We start from the raw sequence: 21783 nt of genomic DNA, 5'->3' as shown, positions 1-21783 counted from the left end.
ATAAACTATTTACCTTATAGGATTGTTAACAGGTTCGGATTCTCGGTACTTAAAACGCGTAGATTCGATGGATCACAGAGATATAAAAAATATTTTTCAGGGTCAGTCAATCTAAGGGATGAATTGAAGTAGAGACCAGAAGTCAATTACCTGAGCTGACAGCCTAATAACCATAAATGTAACTCAAAATATGAATAAATACAACTACCTGAACAAAAAGATAGGTATATGTGGTCAATATTGAAATATCTTTCGGAGACTAGTCGATAAATAGTCAAAATAATGGTGTTTTCGTACTTCACAGGATAGTGGCTGTAAATAAAGAAGCGCTCAAGTTAGATATATGTAGTGCTTGCGAATAATTATTAATCATCTGTTGCAGATCCACGCTTTAGTGAGATAAACAACTTTAAAGAACCTAAATTACTGTTATTCGTCGATGTCATGGCCGCAAAGACGGTAGACTAAAAAAATGCACCTAACTAGTAAACCGTAAGGATTAATGCACACAAATTGGTAACAACCTATTATCCTGAAAAAATATAATCTCGATAAAAAGTAAATTGAAAGACTACCCAGTTGTTAACAGTAGCCTCTATGTCCAAATTCAAAAGAATTACCTGATAGAAAGAAAACGCAGAATTCTAGATAGAACTTGCGGTGATACCGGGATGTGGCGTGCCGTCAGTCGAATGTGGAATCAATAGGACGGGGCTTGTTACTCTGTTTAAATGTGCTGCTCAATAGGCGGATATTGAGCAGCACATTTAAACAGAGTAACTAGCCCCGTCCTATTGATTCCACATTCGACTGACGGCACGCCACATCCCGGTATCGCCGCAAGTTCTATCTAGAATTCTGCGTTTTCTTTCTATCAGGTAATTCTTTTGAATTTGGACATAGAGGCTACTGTTAACAACTGGGTAGTCTTTCTATTTACTTTTTATCGAGATTATATTTTTTCAGGATAATAGGTTGTTACCAATTTGTGTGCATTAATCCTTACGGTTTACTAGTTAGGTGCATGTTTTTTTTTTTCATTTAGTCTACCGTCTTTGCGGCCATGACATCGACGAATAACAGTAATTTAGGTTCTTTAAAGTTGTTTATCTCACTAAAGCGTGGATCTGCAACAGATGATTAATAATTATTCGCAAGCGCTACATATATCTAACTTGAGCGCTTCTTTATTTACAGCCACTATCCTGTGAAGTACGGAAACACCATTATTTTGACTATTTATCGACTGGTCTCCTAAAGATATTTCAATATTGACCACATATACCTCTCTTTTTGTTCAGGTAGTTGTATTTATTCATATTTTGAGTTATATTTATGGTTATTAGGCTGTCAGCTCAGGTAATTGACTTCTGGTCTCTACTTCAATTCATCCCTTGGATTGTCTGACCCTGAAAAATATTTTTTTATACCGCTGTGATCCATCGAATCTACGCATTTTAAGTACCGAGAATCCGAACCTGTTAACAATCCTATAATGTAAATAGTTTATTATTAGCCGCTGCAGGAACAAAATTAGGAATGTCTTATTCAGTACACCGAATTTGTCAACATTAATCGACCAGAGGTATAATTATATATTTTGTAGGTATCTACCAGGATACAGCGATGGGATACGCGATAGCTGCGTGTTTGATTTCTGTGCAACCTCAACAAAGAAAGCTATACACAAACTTAACAGGTATCATGGGTTTGCCTTAAGCTCAGTACATTTAGTCATTCCTTCAAATTAATTCGTTTTGATTTATTAGAGAATAGAAAGAATATTATATCAGTCAAAAAATCTCTTTAGATCAGATTTTTCAGTTTTCACAGATTAAGAGACAGTATTCCATATGTCCTTGCGTCTGCACGGCATTGTTGTGTCCATGTGACTTGTTATACCATCTTGTATTTGATTTTGACATATAGGTTATCCGTTGTGTCCATGTGATTTGTTATACCATCTTGTAATCGATTTTGACATATAGGTTATCCGTTTTTAGGTACATTGTTTTCTTGCCATCTACCTGAAGATACCAACTCTGTGCTTTTCCCTGTCTCCATTTGTAAGTTGTAACTACCTTATAATACTATCATATGTTGTAGGTTCTGACCAATGCAAATGTTGTGAATATGTCTTGTACAGAGCTATATCTTCGAACCAGCATTGGAAAGTGGACTATTGAGTACTACACAATCTCTTGGTCTGTAATATGTTGATTATACAACTTGTTAGACACAAAGTATGAATGTTGGGCCCGTTAGTGTTAAGTTACAGGCAGCGTTTTATGTAATATATGTTATGCAACATTGCACTTTTTATATAAATTGTATCTTTAATGTATCTAATCTGATAATGTAAGCCACTTTAGAATTGTTTTTTAGAAATCTTTTTCTTTACATGTAATTGCAGATTATAACTTGTGGCTCCTGAAGAAGGCATTTTCGCCGAAACGCGCGTCGAGTAATTTCTCTTCATTCTGTTTGTGGACACCCTTGATTATTAGATGTTGTCTTTTTATTTATTCATAAAGATTGTATATTGTATTATTAGGTGTAATAATTGCATATAATTTTATTGTACCGTCATATAACTTGAACAATTTCAGTTCTTTATATGATTTTTAATATGTATATTAAAAACATGTTTGTCTTAAATCAATAATTATTTCTTTTAATTGTTTGCCTGTTACTAGTCACCATTGGGTCCAAATGACTTGTTGTCTGCTATTAAGATTGCCTAGGAATATTTTTGCTGTGATTAGGCCATAAGCCAAACTGACATCCACTGAACAGGCCCTGGATCCTGGAACAATGGACCAGATGCCTTCCAACAGAAGGAGCAAGAGGGGTAAGGCTGTGTCTTCCCCCCACACTCAGAGTGAGGATCAGTCTCTTGAAGGAGATGATCTCAGCCCATGTGAGATACTGTCCAGATGAGCTCGAGCCAGATCAGGTTGAGTTTTTGGGGACAGGGGACCCTTCCAGTGCAGAGTTGAGTTTGGAGCAGCACACCTGCCCATCTCTCTTGAACCCCTCAGACAGCATGCTCCTGCTGAGGCTGCTGGGAATGTCAGTGGGTCCCACAGGATCTACTGGGATGAGGGACTCCTTTATTCAGAATGTAGAGACCCCAAGCCTGGTGCTACAAGGAGGTTGGTTATACCTCTGAAGTTTACGGGCTTCCTACTCACCTTATCACATGACGTTCCCCTGGCAGGACACCTAGTAATACTTGGGACAGGCTTGTCCCTTACTTTCACTGGCCTCACATGTCTGAAGACACCAAGGATTTTTGTTGCTCCTGTGCCACTTGCCAAGCCATTGGTAACACAGGTGGCACCACAAAGGCCCCCCTGATTCCACTTCCAGTTTTGGGGGTTCTCTTTGAGAGGGCTGGGATTGACATAATTGGTCCCATGAACCCTCTTACAGCCTCGGGGCACAGTTACATCCTAGTGGTGGTGGTCCATGCCACTAGGTACCCAGAAGCCATTCCCCTTAGGACCACTACAGCTCCTGTGGTGGCAAGGGCCATCTTGGGAATTGTTTTCCAGGGTGGGCTTCCCTAAGGAGGTTTTAACTGACAGAGGTACAAACGTCATGTCAAGTTGTATCACTGCAATGAGGAAGGAGTGTGGTGTAAATTACAAATTCAACACCCCCTACCAACCTCGATGCAATGGGTTAGTTGCCCTCAAGGGCATAATCATGGGCCTCCCAGAATAGCTTAGGCAAAAATGGGATGTCCTGTTGCCCTTCCTTCTCTTAGCCTACAGAGAGGTCCCTCAGAAGAGGGTTGGCTACAGCTCTTTTGAACTTCTGTTTGGGCATCCAGTTTGGGGTCCCTTGTCTTTGGTGAAGGGGGGGTGGGAGTTCTCTCTCAAACCTCCAAAACAAGACATAGTGGACTATGTACTTAGTCTCCGCTCCTGAATGACTGACCACATGAAGAAGGCAAATAAAAACCTGGAGGCCAGTCAAGAATTGCAAAAAGCTTGGTATGAACCAAAAAGGCTGTCCTGACTGTTTTCCAGCCAGGCCAGAACGTGTGGGTGTTGGAGCCTGTGACCCAAGCAGCTCTCCAAAATAAATGGAGTGTACCCCACATTATCATTGAGCAAAAAGGTGAGGTCACCTACCTGGTGGACCTTGGCACTCATTCTTGATCCCGACGAAGACGCCTGGGGAGGGCTTTGAAACATGTTGACAACATGGGAGACACTGCTTAAAATGGCACGCTGTCTCCACCTCAATCCCCACTTTTAATAACACCAGCCCAACTGAATACTAAAGTTTTCTCTTCCAATAGGGCCAGGTGTTTTTTAACTTGTTATCACTCCTTCACTCACTCCTGACCCTTCCACTCACTTTTCTACACTACACATAGTTTTGTTTCAAAACATCAGTGCTCCCACGTAGCTGTAGTTTGTAGCACGCCCTGTCCGGCAGTGGGGCGGGAAGACCCTATGATGAAGCATGACACCAAGGGCCCTTTTGGTGTGTAAGGGGTATTTTAACAAAGCTGTGTGCTTTTCACCACTATAGGAAACACACTTGATCCGGGCGATCACAATTATACATTCGAGCTGGGGTGGATCACTTTTGTTTCTTATATAATGACTTGAGGAGGACTTATCCACCTCATTATGCTCTTGGAGCTCTACCACTTCACTCCCTATATTGATTGTTTATATATCAAACCTTTCATAGACTGGGCTGACATGGGTTTGCTCATGGCAACTGATGAGGGACAGGAGGAAGAAAGTGACCCTCTCCCTGATCTCCTCTCACAAAACCCTGATGATGGGTCAGTTGATGGTGTAGCCTTGCAGGCAGCCTCACTGACCAACAGCAGATTGGTTGTAGGAAGGTCCTCAATCAATATAGGCACATGTTCTCTTTGATACCCAGTCAAACCACCTGGTGTACCCATGAAGTGGACACAGGTGGGAGTCTACCCGTCAAGAATAAAATCTACAAGTAGCCTGACCATGTCAGAGATTGCATCAGGACAGATGTTCAAACGATACTGGAGTTGGGAGTAATTGAGTCCTCAGATAGCTCTTGGGCTAGTCCATTGGTCTGGGTACCAAAACGTCACACCCAGGATGGTAAGAGAGAGATTAGGTTTTGTGTTGACTACAGGGCACTCAATGCAGTCACTAGAACTGATGCTCATCCAACTCCTAGGGCAGATGAGCTTATTGACACTTTGGCCTCAGCCAAGTTCTTGAGCACATTTGACCTAACTGCTGGCTATTGGCAAATCAGACTAGCTGAAGATACCAACCCCAAAACAGCATTCTCAACCCCCAATGGGCATTATCAATTTATTGTGATGTCATTTGGTTTGAAGAATGCACCTGCCACATTCCAAAGGCTGGTGAACAAGGTTCTCACTGGTCTGGAAGCCTTTAGTGCAGCATACCTGTATAATATAGCTGTTTTTTGCTCCACCTGGGAGGATTACCTGGTCCACCTGAAGAATGTTTTGGAGGCTTTGCAGCAGCAGGCCTCGCTATCAAGGCTACTAAGTGCCAGATTGGGCAGAGTAAGGTTGTGTACCTGGGCCAGCTGAAGATACCAAACCCAAAACAGCATTCTCAATTTATTGTGATGCCCTTTGATTTGAAGAATGTACCTGCCACATTCCAAAGGCTGGTGAACAAGGTTCTCACAGGTCTGGAAGCCCATAGTGCAGCATATCTTTATGATATAGCTGTCTTTAGCTCCACCTGGGAGGATTACCTGGTCCACCTGAAGAATATTTTGGAGGCTTTGCAGAAGCAGTCTTCACTATCAAGGCTACTAAGTGCCGGATTGGGCAGAGTAAGGTTGTATACCTGGGCCAGCTTGTGGGTGGAAGCCAAGTTCAACTACTTCAGAGCAAAATCCAGACCATAATGGACTGGGTTGCTCCAGAGACAGGTCAGAGCTTTCTTGGGCCTGACCGGGTATTACAAGAGATTTGTAAAAGGATACAAGTCCATAGTGACTCCCTTGAATGATCTCACCTTCAGGAAAATGCCCAAGAAAGTTCAATGAACAGCTAGTTGTCAGAAGGCATTGATGATCTCAAGCAGGCCATGTGCACTGCTCCCATTCTGCAGAGTCCTGACTACTCCAATCAATGTATTGTCCACACAGATGCATCTGAGTTGGGGTAGTGGCTGTGTTGTCACAACTTAATGCAGAGGTTTAGGATCAACCAGTGGTTTTTATTAGCAGAAGGTTGACCCCCCAGAGAGAAATGTTGGTCAGTTATATAGAGGGAAGACTTTGCTGTGGTCTGGGTCCTGAAGAAGCTGAGGCCATACTTGTTTGGCACTCACTTTATTGTTCAGACACACCATAAGCCCCTCTTATGGCTAAAACAGATGAAGGGTAAAAACCCCAAATGTTTGAGGTGGTCCATTTTCCTACAGGGAATAGACTATTCAGTGGAGCATAGGCCTGGGAGTAACCATGCCAATACAGATGGACTCTCCAGATATTTCTACTTAGAAAAGGAAGACTCAACGGGGCAAGGTTATTATCATCTCCTTACATTTGGGGGGGTGTATGAAAGTAGGGTCTGCTTCTTATAGTTACCCCCACTTTTTGCTTGATGTGATGCTGTTTTTGACTAGTCTGTCTGGGATCCTGCTAATCAGGACCCCAGTCTATCTGCTTTCTCCCTAAACTGTTGTGTTCAGTACTTAAGTACTTCCCAGAATGGATACTGGGGTACCCTTGTCAGTCCCTAGTATATGATATCCATGTACCCAGGGAACAGGTACCCCAGTGGTCGCCCATGTGCTGAAGCATGCATTATGACACCCATGAGAGACCATTCAAAATTGAACCACAGGCCTGCCTTTGCAGTCTGTGCAACTGAAGTCGCACAGGAAGTATCTCCGATTCATGGTAGGATCGCAACATTACCGGTTTGCGGTTCTTCCGTTTGGTCTTACTACTGCACCTCGATTCTTCACCAAGGTGATGGCGGTGGTGCCAGCCCATCTCAGAAGGTCGGGGATACCAGTATTCCCTTATCTGGACGACTGGCAGGTCAAAGCAGAGTCGCCAGAGAAGGTGCTCCATCATCTGCAAATTGCAACTCAGTTGTTGTACAGGTTGGGTTTCTCGATAAACATGCCCAAATCTCATCTGGTGCCCACTCAGCGCAACCTGTTCATAGTTGCGGTACTGGATACCACTGTGTGTCGGGCAATCCCTCCTCCACAAAGGATTCTCGACATACAGGAAATTATTCCTTTGTTTTACAATGGAGCGGTAGTTCCAGTCCTGAAGGCCCTTCGTCTGCTCGGTCTGATGGCTTCCTGTATTCTGTTGGTCAACCATGCATGCTGGCACATGAGGTCACTCCAGTGGTGTCTCTGCAGGCAGTGGTATCAGCACAACGGAGATCTCAGGGAGTCAATCAGGACCTCCAGAGAAGCTGCAGCGGATCTGTCTTGGTGGAGCGTGGAGGGCAATCTGTCTCAAGGAAAACCCTTCCATCTCCCTCCATCGGTGGCCACAGTGATAACGGATGCATCCACTTTAGGGTGGGGTGCTCATCTGGGGGACCTGGAGATCAAGGGTCTTTGGTCTCCAGAGGAAAGGTTGCTTCTCTTCCAGGGGATCCTCATCAATAGTCATAAGCATTAGAATATTCCCACCCATGCGCGGGACCCCGGAAACGCTATATTATATGTGCCCCACATATATAACCATATATATATATATATATCTATACATATATATATATATATAAATAAGCAATTTCAGCCTAACAAACGCTAGAGCTGAATCATGCTGTAAAGAATTTCCACCCTACATGAATAACATGCATTAGAAACATGAGAAACAACAATAACGTTTGTTTAGGAACTGTTTTAATGCTCAGAAAACAGTAGAAATTCTTATAAAACACTGAAAGCATAGAAAGCTCCCAGGCTGCATTGCAAACACACAGTCTAAAAAAGACTGAAAAGCTAACTTGTAGCTGCATGCAATAAACTGACACCGTGCCTTTAAGGAACTCCTGATCCTCAGCTTCCCATCATGCCTCAGGGGTGACAGTTAGGTCAGTTGTTTTTTCCGGCTCCTATTCTGGCAACACAGCTCCACTCTGATTTCTTCAGAAAAATCTTTTCACTTTTGACAACTTTTTCTCTTTACTTCGACGTTTTACATCTTTAGAAGTAAGAGACTGTCCTTTTTTGACAGACTAAGGCATTTTTAACTCCTTAGTCTTTTTGACTCTTGCCCTTCTTGTGGTCATAAGAAGGCCAAAACAGACTCTCACGAAGTCTGCATCCTTTGTCTCCCTGAAGACCATGACCCAAAGGCCTGCTCTCACTGTCAGCACCTGACCAGCAGAACTTTGAAGGACAGAGAGCGAATTCGTATTTATGGCCTGTCAAGAGGAAGATCTCCAGTCAAGAAGGGTGCCAAGAGGTCTAGAACATCTTCTAGAAGTAAGTCCTCGCGTCCTTCAGCTTCAGCGTCTGGCTCGGCGCTGAAAAAAGATCTTCAAATGGGTCATTTATTGAAGAAAATACCCTCGACAGCGGGCTCGCTGTCGAGAAAAGGTATGTCGTCGACATCGAAGATTCATCCTCCGCCGTCGTCAACCCTGCGGCGATCGGCGTAGAGAGACAAGTCTCCTCCGCCGGCGACGATCGGCGTCGAGAGACAAGACTCCCCCACCGCCGTCAACCCGGCAACGATCGGCAAGACTCCTCCGCCGTCGTCAACCCGGCGACGAGCGGCGTCAAGGAGCAGGGACCCTTCGTCGTCGGATCGGCGTTGAGGTACCAAGGCCATCCGTCGACGTCGGCAAGGCGTTCGACGTAGAGGGCAGGTTCTCTTCTGTCGTCGCAATCCCACCAGCGATCGACGTCGAGAACGAGGACAACTTCGCCGTCGTCAACTGGACGACGATCGGCGTCGAGGTTGAAGTCTCCGTCATCGTATCGACATCGTATCGACGGCGTTGGGCGTCGAGGGCGAGACAAACCCCTCCGCCGTCGTCTCGAAGACCTTCGACGTCGAGACTGGATCCAGCTCCGCCGTCGTCTAGAAGACATTCGGCGTCGAGTGAGAGACATCCTCCGCCGTCGGCTTCTCATCGCCGTTCGACGTCGAGAGAGCACTCACCTGCGGCTCATCGGCACCGATCGACGTCGAGGATGCGTTCGACGTCGAGAGGACGTCAGGAACCTAGATCGGCGTCCAGAATGCGTTCGACGTCGAGACAGGCCTCGGTGAGATCTGGGGACTCAGTGGTCCTGGTGACGGAGTCGGCGTCACGACATTCATCTCCTCACTCTTTCAGGAGGGCATATACAAAGTCGCCCACCCTGGAACCTGCTACCCGCGTCCGCAAGTCCGCGTCCGCAAGTCTCCTTCACGATCAAAGGGGGCCCCTGCTGCGACTCAGTTGTCTCCAAGATGGTACCTGCATTAACACAAAGGAGCCAAGAGGGAAAGAGAAGGTACAAAAGGGATCGCCCTCCACTCTAGTCAATTAAATCACAAAAAGATCCCTGTACCAAGGACAATAGTTAGCATACGTCTAGTCAGCATGAGTGTACACAAATCTGGTGTCTGCCCCCTCAAGACAGTACATACCATCCACAATTAAACAGATGAAAAAATATGTGGTGGAAAGGAAGGCACCTCACGGGCGAACAACCCTCGGGGAACTTGGCAGATGTTACCAATTCTATGCCCCTTTCTCATCATTGGTTACCATTCCAATTCCAAAATAAAATAGTGTACAAAACAAAAGAAATGTACAAAACAAAACAAAACAAAAGGTGCGTGCAAAGAAGTGCTAGACAAGAAGCTAAATCAATAGCTCCCTAGTGTGACCAACATACAAGAGTGATATAAAATCATCAGACACACTCATTATATAACTTTATTATTAGTACTAGTGTGTACTGGTGAGTTAAAACGGCTGGTAGCTTAATATCGCATACCTACCTGCAAGTCACTGGAAGGACTCTGGAGCAGCAAGGCGGATGCAGGAATATGCCAGCTCTGTACATAGGTCTCCTTTGCAGAGACTAGTGGACGAAGCAGACAGATCGAGCCCTCCTAGACACAGACAGGAGAGGTCTCCAGAGACAAGGCGCCGCAGGTCTCGCTCTCCGAGACGCGAGGACCGTTCTGGGAGATCGAGAGAAGGGAGGATTTCTGAACATCGATGGCGTAGGAGAACACCATCTACGTCCTCATCTTCCTCTACCCAATCCTCCATGAGAGTTTACTCTCCCACACTATCGGACAGCCCGACTACCAGGGTCTCTCCCATAGACGATATTGCCACCTACCATGAGGTTCTACAAAGAGGTGCCAAAAGCTTAATATTGAGATGTCTGTCCCGCAAGTCACGACAACAGTGATTTTTGAAACTCTCCATAAGAAGACAGTATCTCAACCTCTGCTGCCACTGGTTCCTGCGATCCTTGACCCAGTCATGGACACGTTTTTAACTCCAGCGACCATTAAGGCGGTTCCGGCTCGTCTCTGGAAAAAATACAAGACGGCTACCTCAGATCCAATCTTCGTCAAGACAGACCCTGTTGCAGACTCTGTCATTGTGGCAGCAGCGAAAAAGACACATGCTGTTTCGGCCACTTCTTCTGTTCCACCAGACAAGGACAGCAGGTCCCAGGACTCGTGGGGTCGCAAGGTCTGCACTTCTGCTGCTGCTTCTCTTAAGGTCTCCAGCGCGGCTGCGTTGCTTGGCAGGTATGACAGGGCTCTCTGGGACTCTTTGGACGTTTCCAAGCCAAGCTCCCAAAGGAAGACCAGAAGGATTTCGCAGAGATAGTCACAGAGGGATCTCTGGTGGCTAACCAAGCAATAAGCACAGCGGCAGATGGCGCGGTGTTATCAGCGCACTCTTAGGCGCATGGAATATGCGCCAGAAGATCGTCCTGGTTACGGTTAACAGGACTTAAGCCAGATGCTCAACAAAGGATCATGAACCTCCCGTTCTCCGGCTCTCCTCTCTTCGGCTCCCACGCTGACGAGGAGATGACTAGGATGAAAACAGAGTTGGACACGGTCAAGGCAGTTGGGCTGGAGAAGAAAAAAGAATTTAAGCGCTGCTACAAATCCAACCAGCGCAAAGGGCCTCAACAGAGGGTTCAAACCCCTCAGTGGTCCCAAAATAAGAACCAGGGGAAAACCCAGTTTCGAGGAGTAAAGTCCAACAGAGGTAGAGGTGGTCACCAACAGCAGTCCTCTACCACGACGAGAGGAGGGAAGTCCTGAGCAGTGGATTCCTCCGCCTCCGTTGCCCACTCCAGTGGGAGGAAGTGCTTCTCAACATCTAGCAGAGTGGGCCAGCATCACAAAAGATCGCTGGGTGCTGAATATACTGAGCAATGGATATGCACTACGTTTCCGAGCGCTTCCGAAGGACATTCCACCAAAAAAGTCTCGTCCCCATCAATTACAGCTGCTTCGAAAAGAGGTGAGAACTCTTCTCCAAAAGCAGGCGATAGAGGAGGTTCCACCCTCTCAAAGAGGAAAAGGAGTTTACTCCAGATACTTTCTTGTCCCCAAAAAAGATCAGGAGGGCAAGTTTCGACCAATTCTGGACCTTCGACTACTGAACAAAGTCATAGTGAAGGAAAAGTTTTGCATGTTGGCCCTTCACCAAATATGTCCACATCTGCAAGTAGGGGATTGGATGTGTTCGGTGGACCTCCAAGATGCATACTTCCACATCTCCATCACAAAATGACATCGAAAGTACCTGCGGTTTGTGGTCGGTCACAAACATTATCAGTATAAGGTTCTGCCCTTTGTACTGAAGTCGGCTCCGCGAGTCTTCACCAAATGCATGGCAGTGGTGGCAGCTTTTCTTCACAGAAAAGGACTTTTCGTCTATCCATACTTGGACGACAGGCTGCTAAAAGGTCCGTCCCCACTGCAAGTGAGTCACGACTTCCAGTTCTGCCTGCAGCAGTTGCACGACCTCAGGCTGCATGTCAACATGGACAAGTCGGTGCAGCAGCCCACCCAGACCATCCACTATCTCGGCTCCGTTCTGGACACAAGCGTGGGAAGAGCATATCCTTCGGAGGAGAGACTGTCTTCCATGAAGCACAGATGCAGGCTTCTGCTCCAGGCGCAGAATCTGACAGTCAGGCAGGTGGCATCCCTGCTAGGATCCATGGCGTCCTGCATCTTCCTAATTCCCAACGCCAGGCTGAGGATGCGTCTGTAGGAGAGTGGGGTCTGCAATCCTATGGTCACCCCAGATTTTTGCTTTTTGCTTCACTGGTTTACGACTTTCCCTGGCTGTGGGCCTGCTAATCAGACCCACAGCCTAGCTGTTCTCTCTCTAAATTGACAACCATGTACTTTAGGTGCATTTACCAATTGGTACTGGGCCACCTTATCAGTCCCTGTACCCAGGGCATAGGTGTACCCAGGGCCTACCAGGGGCTGAAGCATGTATTATGCCACCCCTGGCTGGCCATCTATAACTGACACAACTGGCTGCATGACAGCTGGGGCAAGGTGGTGTAATCACCCTTTGCTATAGATATAGTATACCTATATCTAACCCTAAAAATGGACACATATCCTCCTATCAGTCACTCCTATGGCAGGCCTTATCAATCCTGAAGGCAGAGTGCTTGGAATTATGTGAGATGGTGCTCTAGCATGAGCTGAGCCTGTCTACAGCTTTCGGAACCAAGTCCTTTAGCTGTTTCCATGATAACGCTATACCATATACTCTTAAGTGCATTATCAACCTCGCGGTTAAATGCTAACTCTGGTATAACATTATCAAAATATGTCGAGTAGGGTGTCATACGAATTGGAATACTACCCCCTCGACAATTCTGGCAACGGGGGTAGCATTCCGCCCTTCTAGAGGGGCACGACATGTATGTAACTGTGAACTCCGGTTAAAGTTAACTCGAGCCTTGGCATCACAAAATGGATGCTGCCACCACAGACACAGGTCTGACCTCCTGCTGCTGGGAGTCCTTCCAGCAAGGGAGGCCTGGACAAAGGGTTTCCTGCCTGGGGAGGTGCTAGCACCACCCCTGACAGGATTTTGTGTATTGAGGTAGGGAGGCCTGAAAGGAATGAGACATGCCTGGGGCACACAAGGTGCCCTGTGCATACACCGGTTCAAACCAGTTGCTGGGGCACTCCAGCCCCAGCTCTGGCGGGAAAACGGACAACGGATAGGGGGTGTAGCCACCACCCTTCCTGGTCCCACCCAGGGGAGGGACCGAGTCAGTAGTGCAGCCCCCTTTAGGAGAATAAAGGTAGGAGCTGGTCCCATTCCAAATTAGATTAATCCTGAACTACTCTACAAGAAGAAACTCTGGACTTCGACGTTCTGCTCCACAGAAGACTGAAGAAATCTCCCTTGTGGGCTAGGAGTGTCCACCCTGCAACTGCAGGCACAATCAAGCGTCCAGCGGCTTCACTTTGTCGTCTTCCCTCGACGATCCAGACTTCAGAGCCCGACAAGACCCGGATTCCCAGACCTCTCCGACCTCAACTCACATCTGCAGCAAAGCTGAGACCCGTGGGTGCGACGAGACACGTGGGACTGGCCATCTTGAACGAACCTGCACTTCGCTTCCAGCATGACTCCCGAGGTAAACTCGACCAAGTGCTTTGGGGATTGAGAATCCCCAGCCCCAAGCAGCCCCTGCACCGAAGATCAGCCCTCCAGCCTCCACGAGATCTGCGTGGGACCCTTCTGCTTGTCTGCTGCTCGACGCGTTGTCTGGTCACTTGCCGGCTGGCTAGTGGCCTCCTAGACGACGAACCTTTGAATCTTCACTGCTGGTCTGGTTGCTCCAGACTGGCCCTTGCTCCCTTCCAAAAGAGGGGCACCCCGGAGTCTCCTAGTCCGCACCAGACGTCTTTTCCACTCACCGCGTGGGTTGCTTTTGCCAAGGCCTGTTGACTCCAATTCCGGATCCGACACCGCCGACAGCGAGAGCCTGCGTGGGACAGCTTGTGCCTCCATCCTGGTCGTCGAAGACACCTCCTGGTCCACGTGGCTCCAGAGTCAAGCGTCCACTCTTCATCTGATCGCGACGACAGCATCTGGTTCCTTCCTGGTTTCACACCGGTCACTGGCTAGTGACTTTGAACACTGTCCCCTCTGCTTTCAGGTCCTCTTCTTCACCGATCCACCCTTGGATCGCACCGGACATCTTCCTCCTGGTCGCCTGCAGCATCTTTTCCTCCAGGCTCCATAGACTTCAACGCGAGAACCCGACACACTTTGACACCTATGCACCCGCAGCCCGTGGGTGAGGTAACGAGAGCATTTCGGTGCTCAAGGGTAGTTTAACTGTCCTAGTGTCCAGTTCCACAGTCGTTTTAGTTCTACCTAGTCAGGATTGTCCGTACTTACCTTTTACTTGAACTTTACTCTCCATAGACGTTGTTACGCATCTCGCGTGTGAGTTCACACTCTGCACACGCGTTCCGGGGGCCTCCTATTACTTACCTAAAGTTAGTGTAGCGTGGTCCCAACGATCCTACAGCCTCTGGACAGCTCCATTCCTTCTGTCGACTTTCACATTCCACTTACTTAGTATATGGTTTGTCGTGCCTCTAGGGCACCATTGTAATTTTGTGCAACTTATCGTATGTTTCTTAAGAGATTGTCATGTGCTTAGCCCTCTGACCTCATAAAGAGTTCAGAGGTGTTGTTATTAATAAATAGACTTTATTTTCATAACAACCTGTGTGGTGTCCTTTCATCTGATATTCAAGGGGTTATATTGTGGTAAAACAGCTGGCTTCACATGCCAAAAGAGTTTAGCCTAAGACTGCTTTGTCCATGCTACCATTAGGATAGCTGATCTATAAGGTTGACTTACAACCAATCACCATAAGGGTTGTTTGGACTGATACAAGGTGATCACTAGAACTAGTGAGCATCATATATCAGGCCAACTTCTCACAGCGTCCTCTGCAGCAGACTCTGGAGGACCAGTGGGATCAGTCGACAGGCCGCTGGGAGGATCAGATCTCTCTCTCTCAGGCGGCCAGATCCCCCCTCTCATGGTAGACCCAGCAGCGGAATCTGATGGTGGGAGTCCCTTTTCACCAACCACTACCAGTGCAATCGGTGGTGACAGACGCATCTCTGCAAGGCTGGGGCGTGCACATGGGATGCCTTCAGATTCAAGGACGGTGGTAGGCAAAAGAACAGATCTACCACATCAACATGCTGGAACTCCGGGCAGTCCATCTAGCTCTTTCCTGCCTGCGATCGAGTCAGTTTCAGTCCTGGTCCAGACAGACAACACGACGACCATGTTCTACCTGAACAAGCAAGGTGGAACTCGGTCACGTCTGCTCTCCCTGGAGTCTCAGGCCATCTGGCAGTGGCTGCTCACCCGGAACCTCTCGGTGGTGGCAGTGCATCTTCCAGGAGAGCTAAACGTCAAGGCGGACGCCCTCAGCAGGCACTTCGAAGATCAGCCAGACTGGGTGCTGCACGACGAGGCGGTGGGAGACCTTTTCCATAGTTGGGGTCGTCCGGAAATAGATCTGTTCGCGGACGACAAAAACACAAAATGCCACGCCTTCGCGTCCAGGTTCCATCGTCCAAGGACAAGAGGGAATGCTCTTTTGATGGACTGGTCAGGGACATTTGCCTACGCCTTTCCTCCTCTGCCTCTGATCCCGAAGGTGGTGTCCAAGCTACTCAGATCCAACATGACCATGATTCTAAAAGCTCCAGACTGGCCATGGCAGTGGTGGTACCCGGACCTTCTACATCCGTCGGTGCTTCCACACAGGAGACTACCTTGCAGGCCGGACCTGCTGTCCAAGATGGGAGGGAGGATTCTTCATCCCAACCTTCCCTCACTGAACTTGACAGCATGGCTCCTGAAGTCCTACAATACGGACATTTAAATCTGCCTCCTGATTGTATGCATATTTTAAAGGAAGCCATCCACAAGAACGTCTTATGCGTTTAAATGGAAGAGGTTTTTTCTTTGGTATAGAGAGCATCACTTTGATCCCACGAAGGGACAGGAGGATGTTATTCTCCCTTACCTTCTGTACCTAGCAATATCTGGTCTTAAATATGCTTCGATCTCAGTGCATTTATCTGCCATTACAGCTTATAGTAAGTCACCTAGTCAGCCCTCCTTTTTCCAAATGCAGGTGGTCAAGGACTTCTTACAAGGGTTAAAAAAAAGTGTATCCCCCTGTTAGAAATCCTTCTCCTCCGTGGGAGTTGAACCTGGTGTTGTCTAAGTTGATGTGCCCTCCCTTTGAGCCCATCCACAGAGCTTCCTTGCAGCACTTATCTTGGAAGGTTGCTTTTCTAGTAGCGATTACATCAGCGCGCAGAATAAGCGAGATACAAGCGCTATTTACCAATGAGCCTTACACTGTTTTCCACCATAACAGAGTAGTCTTGAGGGCACATCCTTCTTTTCTCCCTAAGGTGGTGTCTGATTTTCACATCAATCAGTCCATTTCCCTGCCATCTTTCTTCCCTGATCCGGCGACCCCAGCTGAGTGGTCGCTTCATTCCTTAGATCTTAAAAGAGTACGTAAGTTCTACTTACAGAGTACAAAAGAGATAAGGAAGACAGATCAATTGTTTGTTAATTATGGCGCCATGAGAACTGGCTTCCCAGCCGCTAAGAGATCCATTTCAAGATGGATTGTTTCATGCATTACCGCAGCTTATCAGCTGGCAAAAAGGCCCTTACCTTTACCTCCCAAGGCTCATTCCACCACGGGGAAACCGCCACTGTTGCATTCTTGCATGACGTCCCTATGTCAGAAATTTGCAAGGCTGCAACCTGGAAATCAGTTCATACTTTTACGAGGCACTACTGCCTAGAGTCTGATTCCAGGGCTGATGCTCAAGTAGGCCAGGCCTCCTTGAGGAATCTGTTCGGATAGTGGTTTTTTACTCTATCCTAGCTTGGTGTTTTTAACTAAGCTTACTGATCATATTTACTGTGTTTTCCTTTGCCCGCAGGGAGATGAGGTGAGGCTCGCTATTCTATTCTAATGCTTATGACTATTGATGAGGATCCCCTGGAAGAGAAGGATTAGTTACTTACCTGTAATCCTTGTTCTCTTCCAGGGGTATCCTCATCAAAGTCATAAGCAACCCTCCCGCCTCCCCGGGCAAAGGATTATTTTAAGTTGGAGATATTGTTAACCTCTTAGTTTCATGGTTTTTCAGTCTCCGCAAAGAACAACTGACCTAACTGTCACCCCTGAGGCATGATGGGAAGCTGGGGGTCAGCAGTGCCTCAGTTTATTGCATGCAGCTACTGGTTAGCTTTTCAGTCTTTTTAGACTGTGTGTTTGCAATGCAGCCTGGGAGCTTCCTATGCTTTCAGTGTTTTATAAGAATTTCTACTGTTTTCTGAGCATTACAACAGTTCCAAAACAAACTTTATTGTTGTTTCTCATGTTTCTAATGCATGTTATTCATGTATGGTGGAAATTCTTTACAGCATGATTCAGCTCCAGTGTTTAATAGGCTGCAATTGCTTTTTTTTTTTATATATATATATATATATATATATATGTATATATATATATATATGTATATATATATGGTTATATATATGTGGGGCACATATAATATAGTGTTTCCGGGGTCCCGCGCCTGGGCGGGAATATTCTAATGCTTCTGACTTTGATGAGGATACCCCTGGAAGAGAACTAGGATTACAGGTAAGGAACTAATCCTTCACATCAACCCTCTAGAATTACGGGCGATACATTTGGCACTCAAGGCCTTCCTCCCTTCCCTTCGCGGTCAGTCGGTGCAAGTCCTGATGGACAACACTACCGCAATGTGGCATGTCAACAAGCAGCGAGGTGTGGGGTCGCAGTGCCTTTGCAGAGGCTCTGCGTCTTTGGTCCTGGGTTCAATACCATCAGATTTGCCTCATGGCAAATCATCTGGCCGGAGGTCTGAATGTACGTGCAGACAATCTCAGTCGGCAGTTCTTAGCTGACCACGAGTGGAGGCTTCATCCAGAGGTAGTTCGTCACATCTTTTGGATGTGGGAAACCCCTCAGGTGGATCTGTGCGCCACTCAGGAGAATGCTCACTGCCCGTCATTCTGCAGTCTCCAGTATCCGATGCAGGGAGCTTTGGGGGATGCGTTTCAGTTGAGTTGGGGCTCACAACTCCTTTACGCATTTCTTCCCATACCCTTGATTCCTCGGGTTCTGAGGAAGGTTCGGCAAGACCGGGCCCAAGTCATATTGATAGCTCCAGATTGGCCAAGAAGGGTGTGGTACACGGATCTTCTCCACCTCTCCTCGTGCCCTCCACTCCGTCTCCCTCTCAGGGCAGACCTCCTCTCGCAGTCGCAGGGGCAGGTTCTGCATCCCCACCTCCAGAGCTTACACCTTCATGCTTGAAGATTGAACGGGGCAACCTGAATTCCTTTTCTCTCCCACATGACGTGGTGGGTGTTATTTTATCAGCCAGGCGGCACTCCACCAAGTCTATCTATTCTTATAGGTGATCCAGGTTTGTCTCATGGTGTGGAGAGAAGTCCATTGACCCCTTACTCGAACCACCTCTCCTTCAGAAAACAACTAAAAACTTGGATATTCGATAAGTAAATGCACCCCCCTCCCCCAAGCGCCTTGAGACCCTCTGGGTGAGTAGTGCGCTATATAAATCTCTGAACTTGAACTTGAACCTTGAAGGCTCGCTTGTCCGACATTCTTCAGTTTGCACTTTCTTTGGCTCAGCAAGGATTTGCTGTAGCGACAGTGAAAGGTTATCTTTCGGCTTTGTCGGCATTCCTTTGCCTGCCAGACCAGCCATCCTTATTCAAATCACCTATTGTTTTAAGGTTCTTAAAGGATCTTACGAATACATTTCCTCACACTCCTTTTATTGTGCCTCAATGGGACTTGAATCTTGTCCTTACTTTCTTAATGGGTTCACCCTTCGAGCCCTTGCACAGGTGTCCCTTGAGGTTTTTATCATTTAAAACGTCTTTCTTATTGCGATTACCTCGGCAAGGAGGGTAAGTGAGCTTCAAGCTCTTAAGTTCAAAACCCCTGTTCATTACTATTCATGCTGAGAGAATGGTACTCAGGACCAGGGCTGATTTTCGCCTAAGGTGGTAACTCCCTTCCATCTGGGGAAGTCCATTACCCTACCTACCCTCTATCCACACCCTTACCCTTCCGAGGAGGAGAGACTTCACCGTCTGGACCCTAAGAGGGTGGTGAGCGTCTACCTTGACAGAACCAGGGAGTTCAGAATTGATGACCAACTCTTCGTGGGTTTCGTTGGCTGCAGGAAAGGCAGAGCGGTGCACAAGCGCACGCTGTCTAGATGGATTGTCTTGTATATCAAGATATGCTACTCCCTGGCCGGTAAGGAACCACCAGAAGGTTTGAGAGCTCAATCTACTAGGGCAAAGTCGTCTACATCTGCCTTGTCATGGGGTGTTCCTGTAGAGGACATTTGTAGAGCGGCAACTTGGGCTTCCCTCCATACTTTTGCAAAGCATTACTGCTTGGACTCCTAGGTGAGGAGGGACGGTCATTTTGCTCGTTCTGTTCTACAAGACTTTCTGGTATAGAAGGGTGGACACCCTCCTTCGGGAGTGGGTCTGATATGGGAATCTATTCACAAGGTGAGGAATCCACTTGCAGATGTATCCATCAGAAGAACAAGTTACTTACCTTCGGTAACGCTTTTTCTGCTGGACACAGTATCTGCCTGTGAAATCCTCACTGACTCACTCGCCTCCCCGTTGTTATTGCTATTGTGCATGTTGTTTTTAAGGCAATGTCTTGTTTCTTTTTGCTCTACTGCATTGTCTTCACACTGTGTATGTTACCTTGATTATTTTGTACTGTGTACACTGTGTATATATACTTTTGTGGTCCGTCCGTGTGCCTCGAGGTCATGGAAAAAAGGGCGGAACTGATGTCATCATGCCGAAGGGGGCCTATTATGGATTCAGTGACGTCAGCGGAGCCGCGCGCGATGCCGTGCTTCTGTGACGTCGTCCTCGTGAGAAGCTACGAAAGAATTTCCGAATGTTGCTGACGCAGGGGATATTCACAAGGTGAGGAATCCACAGGCAGATACTGTATCCACCAGAAAAAGCATTACGGAAGGTAAGTAACTTGTTCTTCACACCTATGCACCCGGCTTCCCTGGGATAGGTAACTTGCGTACCACGGTATCCACAGGAGGGGTGGCTCTCCAACCTTCTGTCTTCTACGGGATTTCCCTCAGAGTCCACTGGGAAGGTTCCCTGATCTTTAAAATTCCAACTGCGACTTCAACATAGAATTGTACGGAGCACGCAGTTGTGTTCACACACTCCACATGCTCTCCTTGGGGTTCCTATCTACTTACCTTGGGTGGTTGTTTGGGTCCCCAGCAATTCTAAGTTCTCTCGACATTGTCCTAACTCGAATCGTGATTCTTATACCACTTTCTTAGTGTATGGTTTGGTCCCCCCCTTTGTGCCACTGGGTATTAGTGCTATTTATTGTGATTTATTTGCTAAAGTATTGTGTGCCTTGTGTCTATCTCCGTGTAGGAGATACTGTAACTAACTGTACTAGAGACTGTTAATTTTTATGAATACTTTGCGTGGTTACTTTCATTTAATCTATACTATAAGATTACATACTTGTAAAAAAGCTGATTTACACTCCTTCAAGACTTAGCCTGAAGGCAGCTCTCCACAACTACCACTTGGATAGCTTTCTAATATTCTTTGAGACCTCATAAATTACCATAAGAGGTGACTGGACTGGTGCAAGGTGCCAACTTATATTAGTGGACATCATATACCAGATCAACTTCTTACAACTGGAAAGTCCCAATGATATTGGAAACTCAAAAATCTTCAGTTGCCTCAGAGGCGTTGATCAGTGGATGTCATGGAGCCATCTCAAATTGAATGCTTTAAAAACTGAAATACTCAGATGTGGCGATTGGAAAAATTATCACCCACTTTGTAGCTGGCCTGACGATTTGGGACCACCTGCTAAAGTAAAGGAAGTAAGGAACCTTGGAATTACCATGAACTCCCAAATTGTCAATGAATGCCCAAGTATACACATTAGCAAGATCAATCATCATTACAATGAAAACTCTGCAACACATCTTCCCCCATCTGGGATTTTAACACAAGGTCTAGGTTACTATCTCTTGTACGGTCTAAACTTGATTACACCAATAACCTCTACCACAGATCATCCTTATCAACTATGAAAAGTGAAAAGACTACAATGGCTTCATAACTCTGTGTTCTGGTTCCAGCCAAGGCCCTTTCAATAACACATTGGGAGTAATTTGAGCCAGTCCAGTACACTGAAGTATGATAAAAAGGAAATGTCAGTCTAGACTTGCACATGGTGTGTTTTGGTGATATGTTTATTTGCAGTAAAAGAAGAATGCTTTCCTTTATTTTTTATTGTATAGTCCTTTATTAAATAAACAACTATTTTCTGCCTGAGAGGCACACATAAGAATTCAACCACGTTCCGAATCGTGAAAGAACGTGACAGTTCCTGCACAGGTTCATCTGACAAACTTCACTGCTACGCGTGCAGGAGAAACACGTGTTAAGCAGGCTATAAAAAACCAAGCACACAAAAAACAGTGCTTGGCCTTAGAGCAATGTTTTTACTTAACTGTGCTCCTGCGTAGTGTTCTGCAGCCTGTCTACAGTCTACCTTATTCTCCTCTCTTGGCCAATGCTTTGGATCTGAAATTCCTTCATCTTCCGGTGA

At 46.7% G+C, this 21783-nt stretch overlaps 1 protein-coding gene across 3 annotated transcripts in view; it reads left to right on the top strand.

Annotated features, from left to right (window-relative positions):
* The window catches only part of DNAH17 (dynein axonemal heavy chain 17), a 12633448-nt gene that overhangs the window by 182166 nt on the left and 12429499 nt on the right, over window positions 1–21783 (top strand). The gene's annotated exons all lie outside the window — the stretch shown is intronic.

The sequence above is a fragment of the Lissotriton helveticus genome, chromosome 7 (assembly GCF_964261635.1).
Source record: "Lissotriton helveticus chromosome 7, aLisHel1.1, whole genome shotgun sequence".
NCBI classification, from domain to species: Eukaryota; Metazoa; Chordata; class Amphibia; order Caudata; family Salamandridae; genus Lissotriton; species Lissotriton helveticus.
This window is presented reverse-complemented; position numbering and strand designations above follow the sequence as displayed.